Source organism: Otolemur garnettii, unplaced genomic scaffold (genome assembly GCF_000181295.1).
Source record: "Otolemur garnettii isolate 467f Iridium unplaced genomic scaffold, OtoGar3 scaffold00007, whole genome shotgun sequence".
NCBI lineage: Eukaryota > Metazoa > Chordata > Mammalia > Primates > Galagidae > Otolemur > Otolemur garnettii.
In genome coordinates, this window is record NW_003852402.1 from 30538359 (window position 1) to 30549096 (window position 10738).

Here is a 10738-nt window from a genome sequence, read left to right on the forward strand (position 1 = left end):
TCTTGTAAGAACACCAGTTAGTTTGAATTATAGGTCATCCTCAGTGCCTCATTTTAACTTAGTCATCTCTTTGAAGGCTCTATGTCCAAATACAGTCACGTCCTGACATACTAAGGGGTAGAGTTTCAACATATGACTTTGAAGGAAGACAATTCACTGGTAACTGTGACTTTGAAAACTTATTAAAATAATCACTCTGAAATTCTATTTCCCCATCTATAAAATGGGGTTAGAAGAGGATGCCCTTGCTAGGTGAATGTATTTCAGAATTTGGCTGTTTGCAGAGCTAGTGGCTGGTGAACACTGCTGATCTCTAATCGCATACATTGATAGGCATTGGTATTTTTTGCAAGCAGTGAGAGGAGGAGGTTTTTCTTTGTTTGTTTTGGTTGTGGTTTTTCAACAGTGTCATTTGAGAACAAAGAAAGAGCTGAAAGCCAGTGTCCCCTTGAAATGGCAGTAAGCCCTAATAGATAGGCCTGAAATGATTTCTTTGAAACTTTGAGCATAAACAGTGGTCTTTTGGGACCCAAGAGCAAAATTTCACAACAGGCTTGGGGAGAGGGCGAATCTTGCCTCTTTGGATAGTAACATAACATTGTTCTTTTATTGCCATTAAATTCCTGTCTGCTAATCAGCTCTGCTGCAGTGACACACCAGCCCCAGATCTCACTGGTTCACAAAAACAAACTTCTATTTCTTGTGCAAGTTATAGGTTGGCATTAGTGGGTCAACTGCAGCATCTGTGGCTTTGTTTGGCTCCTCTTGGCTTAACTCCCCCATCTTCTTATGTCTCTTTCTAGGAGATGCCATTTTCATGACCTTGAGGGAAAAACCAGAGAGCTGATGGAAACAAGTGATGTCCCCGAAATCTTCTGCTCAGGTAAGGTAAGCAATATGTTCTCTCATAGGGCTTTGACCAGAGCCAAGGTTCATGGCCAAGCCTGATGTCAAACAGTCAGGGAACACAGGTAGCAACTTCAGGGAGGACAGCAACGGGCTGCCATGTGTAATCTTATTATAGGGTAAGAGGAGGGGAATATTGAAACAGTAATGTAATTTGCCACATGCTACTGTTTACTGCTCACTTAAAAAAGCCTAGCCCTCATCTACATAAAGTGAAGGATTCTGCTTGTGTTCCTGGATAAATCATGTCACTCTATTTCCCTAAATATTGTAGTTGATTCACTGTCCTAGTGATTCACTTTCCTGTCACTTCATTTAGTGCTATGTAAGCAATTGGGATAGAAAAAATCAAGTCAATAAGCAAAACAATGGTCTTCAAAACTGATAACACCTTGCAGGGGAGTTCAAAGGGATGGGGAGAAACTGTAAGATGTGAAGGTGTGGACGCTGGGCGGGGCGGACTGTGACAATGCTTACGTGGCAAGAGAAATTTTCTTCTGAGGTCTGAGTCGAAACAAATCAGATTGACAGCGTAGGTTGATATGAAGGTGGCTTCCTTGTGTTAGATTTCAATATGTATTACATATTCGTGTGTTCTTTTTTGAAATGAGTTTTGAAAAAGGGTTAAACACTGAATTAGATTGTGAGGGCTTGCCACCCTTATGTATTTTAATTATTTAAGTGACACCTACGGCCTTGTTTTCATGGTCACCATGGAAACTGTTATTCATTCACTCACCATCCGTTCATTCTTTTATTCATAGATTATTAAACATTTACATAAATATCAAACATGCGCTGTGTCTGTCACTGGAGTGACAAAAATGAATTGTCATGTCCCAGCGTGGAGAGCTCACAGCCTAGTGAGGGATACAGATGTGTAAAAAAGTAATTACAGTATGTAAGACCAGCACAAAGGTGAGAAAAGTAGCCCAATATAATGGAAAAGAATGTGTTCTCTAGAGCTGGATATATTTGGGTTCAGTTCTCAATAATTACCAGGTGTGGGCCCTCAGGTAACCCACGAAAGCTCCCTGTGCCCCAGATTGCTTATCTGGAAAATAGAGATTGTTGTACCAATCTTACTGGCTTTTCGTGAGGATTAGGAATAACTTGTCTAATGCAGCAACCACAGCTTCAGAATATAGTAAGTGCTCAGTAGAGATGATTTGACTTATTATACATATTATGATATTTATTGGAAGACCTATAAGGTCTGAAAACACTGTAGTTGGGAGTGAGGAGATACACCTAGGACATTTTTTCCACAGAGGTGACACTTTAGAGGGAAATAGATTCAGGGCAAAGAGCAAAGTGGCAAGTAGGAAGGCACAAACTCTGGGGAGTTGGGGTGTTGCTGAACACAGAGGCTGGGATGGGGAGAGACTGTTCAGATGTGAGAGTGTGAACATTGGGTGGGGCAGATGGTGACGTGCTGACGTGCCACAGGAAGGATCTGAACTTAAGGACTCTTTCTGTCTCTGCCACCTACAATCTGTGACAGTCAAAAGTCCTTTACTGTGGTCATCGGAGAGCTGATGTGATCCGTTCTCCAGAGTCCTAGCCTACAGCCTCCTCTGCCTCCGTCCCCTGTCTTGGTTCCTCTCTTACCGCTGCTCTGATAGTTCATGTTCCCTCGCCCCAGCTGCCTGGCTTTGGAGACATTCATCATGACTTCTCTGCTTTGTCCTGAGGTTTCTGTTTCCAAATCCTAGTTGAAGATCGTTTTACTGAGCTCATAAAGTGAGACCACTTATTTTTATTTTACAAATATAGACCTCCTTTGAAACGGCTTTCCTCAATACTTTTCTGAGTTCCTTTTTAAGCCCTTTCATGTTTTCTGCTTTTCTGCCTTGTCCTTCACCATGTCGGATTTTGAAATCACATCTTTCCATTTTTGGGCATCTTTTCAGCAAAGCCTTCCTTTCCTCCAGTTCTTCAGGTGGAATGTGAGGTTTGCTCTCCAGTGATCAATCTTTGTCTTTAATTCTGAAATGCTCACAAAAACCCCCATTCAACTGTAAGACAATTAAGCATCGTTCAAGCTTTGTCCCTCCCTCTCCTGCCACTGGCTGGTGGAGAAGGAGCCCGCTGAAGTTTGGGTATGGTTTTAGGAAAGCATGACCATCTAAACATTTTTCATTTTTTGTTGAACATTCCATCTAGAGTTTATCAGTTTCATTGAGCTTATCAGAAAACTAGCTTTTGGTTTCATTCATTTTTTTTTCCTATTAATGTTGATTTTGCATTTCTTTGACTTTCAGTTTTGCTTTACTATTTCTTCCCTTGCATTTCCTTTGGGTTGAATTTGCTCTTCTTTTTCCAGTTCCTTAGAGTGGAAGCGAAAATAATTTCATTTCTTTTTCCACACATAGAAGTTTAATGCCATAAATTTTACACTAACTTTTTTGCTTTGTTTGCACTGCCGAGTGTTTCATGTGCTCTGTTTTCTATTTCATTCAATTTTAGGGTTATTCAGATTTGTATTTTTCAGTCACGAGATTACTCTGCCCGATCCTTGCTCTGCATCCCTGAGGGTGGAGCTTGCTGAGCTCCACCCACAATGACTTTGCAAGGCCCACAGCTGAATACTATTAGCTCTGTTTGGCTCAGCAACCCAGTCGGGGCCCTAGACAATACTTAAAGTCCTCTGCACTCTCCCCAAAGTTCTCCCGAGGTAGTTCAACTGAGTGCCAAGTCCAAAAGAAACAAAGCAGCTCACAGGTAAGGCCTTTCCAGTTTGCAATCTTACGGCTGCTGTACTTACAGCTGCCAGCGGGATTAGACCAAACAAACACACACAACCACTTGCCGGTTCTCCACTGCTTTTGTCCTCCTCATGGGGTCCAGAAGTCTCTTGCTGACTCCCTATGTCCTCAGAGGGATGTTTCTGGGGAAATCCCACCAGCCAGAGATGCCTGGAGTCTTTTCTCCCCAGTCTCACTGTGCCCAGTTGCAGGGAAGCTGTTACTCAGCCGCCATCTTGCTCCTCCTCCAGATTTGTATTTTTAAATGTTGACTTATTTAGGTGTTAGTGAGGCTATGTTAACCAGTTTGATGTAAACATTCCCAATTGTATATAAAACCAACACATGGTACCCTATAAATGCATTAATGTACACAGTTATGATTTAATAAAAAAAATTGTTAAGAGAAAAACAAACAACAAAAAAAAGATCTTTCTGTTATTGACTCCTAGTTCTATGTTATTGTGCCAGAGGATAGACTGAGCAATTTAATCTTTTTAAATATATTGAGAATTATATTTTAGTTCAGAATATAGTCTATTTTGGTGAATGTTTCATGAGCATTTGAAAACAATGTCTAATTGCTATTGTGGGTTGGAGAGTTCTGAAATCTCAATTTGGTCAATTTGGCAGACAGCATTGTTTAAGTCTTTCTATAGTTTTATTCATTCCTTGTTTCCTTATCCTGTGAGTTACTGACAGACTAGTATAGTAATTGCCAGGTGTAATTGTTGGTTAAGACAATTTTAGTTTTATCTGTTTTTATATCATTTATTTTGATGTGCCTTATTGGATGTTTTCAGATCTGTATAAATTCAAGATTTTTACCTTTAGATTAACAGACCCTGTTATCATTATAAAATATCCTCTTTATGCCCATCTTGCTTTAAATTGTTTTTTTTCATGGTCTTAGTTTTTTTTATCTATTTACTTTTAATCTCTCTCTCTCTCTCCAAGATTTCTCTCTATTGCCCTCAGATACTGCTGAAGTCCAGAGGTACCAACATAAATCACTGTAACTTCAAACTCCTCTGCTTAAGTGATACCCCCACTGCAGGCTCCAGAGAAGTTAGGACTATAGGAAAAGTTTCCCACACTTTGCTAATTTTTAAGTGTTTTTGTAGAGGTGAGATCTCACTGTGTTGCCCAGGCTGGTCTTAAACTTCTGGACTCAGTGCTCCTCTTCCCTCAGTCTCCCAAAGCACTGGTATAACAGGTATGAACAACTATGCCTGGCTTGAGTTTCTTTCTGATATTGTATTAAACACTTTGTCTTTTCCCAATAGAACAATCTGCCTTTTGATAGGAATATTAGGCCATTTGCATTTACATTGTTGATGTGATCAGGTTGGATCTGTTATTTCATTGTTTTGTACTTCTACCATATGGGCTGTATTTCTCTTAATCTCTTGTTCTGCCTTCTTTTACATTAATTAGCTTTTTTTTTCTTCAGATTTCAATGTATCTCCACTCTTAGTTTATTTGTTAACTTTGTCTTTTTTTAAATTTTTTTTTAGTGGTTGCTTTAGGTTTAAAATATACACATTTATTTTTTCATTGTTTGCCTTCAAATAAAATCACAATCATTCATATGTAGTATGAGGATCTTACAACTGTAAACATCCAATTCCTCCTCCAATGCCTTGTACTGGAGATGTCATACATTTTGCGGTCACTGATTCTCTACATCATACAATATGTTATTTCCAATTAATGTATTCAATTCAATTTAAAAGAAAAAAATTTTTTAAACAAAGATTGGTAGGTCTTTTTATTTCTTATATATTTAGCATTTGTGGTGTTCATTTTTGTAAATATCGAAATCTCTATCAAATATCATTTTTCTTCTCTCTGAAGAATTTCCTTTAATTCTTCTGCAGTGCAGTGTTTATTTTGACTGCATTTTTGAAAGATCTTCTTTTGGAGGAGGCAAGGTATGCTAGGTTGTCACGATTTTCTAGCCTACGCAATTTCTGGTGAGAAGTTTTATATGATTCTTATCTTTCCTTCTCTATATAATTTTATTTCCTTCCTCCCCTGCTTGGATGTTTTTAATTTTTGCCCTTTCTCATTCAGTTTTTTAAAATATACTTATGATGTGTCATGAAATGGTTCTTAAAATATTTATTCTGTTTGGATTTTGTTGTGATTCTTGAACTGTGGGTTGATAATTTTTATGATATTTGAATTTTTTTAACCATTATTTCTTTTAAAACAAATTTTGTCCAAACTTCTTTTTTCTTAGAGCTTCAAATGCATTTGTATGTTATACCATCTGATATTGCACCAAGTTGTGCTGTGTTTCTGGTAATTATTTTTTTTAGAGACAGCGTCTCACTTTATTGTCCTTGGTAGAGTGCCATAGCATCACAGCTCACAGCAACCTCCAACTCCTGGGCTTAGGCAAGTCTCTAGCCTCAGCCTCCCGAGAATTAATTTTTACATTTGTTTTTCTCTGTGTTTCATTTTGGATATTTTCCATTCCAATAACTTCAACTTAGTGACTTTTTTTCCTTCAATATGTTAACATGCTGTGGACGATATCCAGAGCTCTAATTTTTTAATTTCAAGTATTATATTTTTTCATTTCTAGATGTGAAGTTTGATTATTTTTTTCTCTTTCTTTCTCATGCTCATGTTTTTTCTCCACTTTCTTGAATTGTTATATCTCACTTAAATGCCTGATTTAATGTCCTTGTCTGCTAATTACATCATCACTATCATTCATGATCATGTTTCTTTTGAGTTCCTAGTTATGAGTCTGCTTCTTTTTATGCCTGGTAATTTTTGATTGGTTGCCAGACATTGTGAATTTTACATTATCAGATGCTAGATTTTATTATATCCCCTTAAATCATTTTGGAATTTATTCTACCATAGAGTTAAGCTGTTTGGGATCAATCTGCTCCTTTTGAGTCTTGCCTTTAAAGTTTGTTGGGGTGCACACAACATAACCATTAGCCTAAGACTGTCATAGCATCATTTCTAAATCTGGTCTCTTCTGAGGCATCTAAGCCTGTGGTCTGTGTATTATGAAATTGTCCTACTTTTGCTAGTGTGCATGCAAGTGCCTTCCACTTCTGAGTGAAGTCCAGGAACTGTTCATCCAGCTGTTTTCTGGTGTTTTACCCCCAGCCTCATGGAGTTGCCCTCCATGCATGCACAGATCAGCCAAAGATTTGATAAGAGCTTTCTGTAAATGTTCTGGTTGACCCTTCTCCCTCTCCCCACATCTCAGTCCTTTTAACTTCTTTTACTCTGATATTCTGCTCCACAAATTCCAGCTGACATTGTTTCCCAAACTCTGATCTATGTCTGTTCACCTAGTAAGAATACTGGATTCTGTGTGTGATTTCGTCTCTGCCCTGTGGACTGCAAACAATGAACAATGTAAGCATTGCTTACAGCAATGACTGTAAGCAGTGAACAAATATGACTGAGGAATGCTTCTTATCTGCCTCTCTTTTCTCAGTGACCATAGTCCTGTACGGGTTGTTGTCTGATGCCTAGAGGAAGTCATCTTATACATTTTGTCTGGGTTCCTATTGTTTTTGGTGGAGTAGAAATTACTATAACAGCTTTCTGTATGAAGCATGTCTTTTTATTCTCATCCTTTCATATCTGGAGCCTTGCTGATGCTGAAGGGACTATCGCTTCAAGAGCTAGCCAATTCCTAGAGAATAAAAAACAAAACACTGACCCAAGGGCATCCCTTTCACATGCAAACCCACTGATCCAGAGCCCATATCCAAAAGACCTCATTTATGGAGCCCTTATACTAGGCCACTAAAGCACTATTTGCTCTAATTACTCCAGGACCAGGCACTGGGCAACTAGAGATAATCCCTACAACCCATAGCCCAGTAAAATTCCTTAAGCGGACCAGTCCTAAACTGGGTTACTCTGCCCTATTTTCTTTCCATTCCTTCTGTCTTCTCACCAACCCTGGTGCTTCTTTCTGTAACCCCTTAATATGGCACGTGCCTACTGCTCTTGGGAATTGTGAGTAACAAACTACAGTTATCTTTTTAACAGCAATCCTCTTCTTACCTGTTGGCCTCATTATACTTGAATGATAATAAAACCTACATTCTGAAATACCTTCATGCATACAAGCAGAAGTTTAGTATATTTTTCCTTGCATATAAAAATGTCTTTAAGCATCTGGCACATAACAACCATTGAACAAGCACTTACACGTCCCTTAACTTGATCTCAGTATTTTAACATTTTGTCTAGACAATATATTGAGTTTGCTTTCCTTCCTTCCTTCCTTCCTTCCTTCCTTCCTTCCTTCCTTCCTTCCTTCCTCCCTTCCTTACTTCTTCTCCTCCTCCTCTACTTCCTCCTCCTCCTTCTCTTTCTTCTTCTTCTTCCTCCTTATCTATCTCTTTCTCTCCTCTCTCTCTCTCTCTTTCTCCCTCCCTCCCTCCTGCCTTCTCTCCTTCCCTCCCTCTTCTCTTTCATCTTTCTTTTTTAGAGACAAGGTCTTGGTCTGTTGTCCAGACCAGAAACCAGTGGCACCATAATAGCTCAGTGCAACTTTAAATTCCTGGACTCAAGTGATCTTCCTATCTTGGCCTCCCAAAAGGCTGAGATTACACCCATGATCCACTGCCTCACAGACAAATTTCATTTCTATTTTTAATTTAATATTTTAACTCCCCATCTGCCATCACCACTGCTCCTATCATACTCAACTTGAAATCTTTAACTTGCTATTCAAATTTTGGGTTTTACTCCTTTGAAATCTTCTTTTGTATTTAAATTGATACCACTTGTTTATAACATATTGAAATGGGAACAAGGTTACCTGTTAAGCATTTAAACTTTTTCTTTTATTTTTGCAAAATTTGTATAATACTTCTTTACAATCTCTTCATGGAACTTTCAGCTGATATCAACTTTAAAAATTTGTTTCCTATTTCATTCCTGCAATGTACAATAGAAATTTCCTCCAATCTTTAGCTTTACCATATTTAATGAAGATATCAAACTTCTGAATAGCATTTACTTTGAGATTTTGGGGGCAGTGTTTACATTCAAAAATCTGATAATTTCCCATCCTGAATTTCTCCTACACTGACCTCCTATATATTCTATATCTTTCAAAAATATAATGATAAATGTAGAATAATAATAAATGTCAAAATTAATGTGATACCTTAATCTTCATTTTGTTTTACTTGGTTTGCTTATTATAAGGAGAGTTTGAATTTAGCATATTACTCTTTAGACATCCAACCAACCTAACAATTTAGGTGTTCTTCTTTCCTTACTTGGGTAAGTTGTAATAAATTCTAGAATTTATAGTAATTTTTAAGATGCTAAAAATTGTATTAAAATAACTAAGTAAATTTACTCAGCTCTACTATGAAACTAATTTATAAATACTCACACTTCCATATCAATGCTATAACCTAACTATAGCCCAAGATGAAGGGGAAAGAGGAAGGGGAGAGGAGGGAAGGGGTGAGGACGGGTAGAGGGAGGGTAATTGGTGGGACCACACCTATGGTGCATTTTACAAGGGTACATGTTAAATCTACTAAGTGTAGAATATAAAAGTCTTAACACAATAACTAAGAAAATGTGGTGAAGGCTATGTTAACCAGTTTCATGAAAGTATTCCAAATTGTATGTAAAACCAGCACATTATACCCCATAATTGCATTAATGTACACAGACAGCTATTATTTAATTAAAAAAAAAAAGAAAGTAAATGCCTGAGGATGACATTAATTCCATCAGCCAGATCCGCCACATTGGTCATTTTTGACTAGATCTGTACAGGTTTCACGCCCTTTCATGTAGGGTCAAAGAAATTTAGGGTACATACACTCTAAAAATATCCTTGTATTGAAATTTTACACATTTTTTTTTACTGGTTTTTAACTGAAGGGTTCAATTCATTTGGCAAATAACTATTCACTAATTTGTGGTAGTGGGATGGTTCTGATTGACAGGCACAAGATTGCAAAGTGGAAACTAGGACACAGATAGTTTTCTTAGGTGAAGAGATTCTATCAGTACAAATGACAGATATTTGGATCTTTAGGGAATAATGAAAAAAGCTGAAAGATATCATTATCACAGAATGGATTTTGTGTCATTTTTGGTTCTCACTACCAAGGAAAATGTGAAAATGTGGTTTGCTAACTTTAGTACTTCATAGCCTAAGACAGTCTATGCTTTAAACCCCAGAGAATTTTTATTTTTTGTACAATTTCACAGACTCTGAAGCCTAAGTGATCATTAGTGGAAAACTGCACTTTTATTTCACTGCCCTATTATACCAGATTCTTAGGGGAAAATGCCACTGACACACACTGGGATAAGTCCCTGAGTCCAGAACACAATTTAAATTTTATAAAATCTATTTTATGTTGTAGCTGTTGATATATCTGGGCAATCTTTGATTGATATCTCTCTTTTTTAAAATCCACCTTGCCTAAAAATCAGCCTGCTTTAAGATTGATAGCTATATCTCCATCACTTTTATGTGGTATGAGTGAATTTGAAAAAGATGGTGTTTCTTTTTTTCTTTTCTTTTTTTTTTTTTGGCCACGGCTGGGTTTGAACCCACCACCTTAGGTATATAGGACCAGCGCCTTACTCCTTTAAGCCACAGGCGCTGACCGAGAATTGACATATTTTCTACACTAAGACTTCCAGCACATAGACATGACATAGTTCTCCATGTATTTATATCATCTTTCATTTATTTCCTTAGAATTTAATAATTTTCAACAAATAGAACGTCTTATATTTTGTAAAGTGTATGTTTAAGTATTTAATTTTTCTAAAGTGAGTCTAAATGGTCTTTTCTTTTTTTGAGGCGGAGTCTCCTCTGTTGCCCTGCAGAAGTACCATAGTGATGGTTCTCCTTGATTCTCCTCCCTCAACCTCTCCAGTAGTTGGGACAACAGCCCTAGGACACAACACCCGGCTAATTTTTCTATTTTAGTAGAGACAGGGCCTCTCTCTTGCTCAGGCTGATATTGAACTCCTGACGTCAAACAATCTTCCCACTTCAACTACCCAGAGTGCTAGGATTACATGAGTTAGGCAATCAATGCACCTGG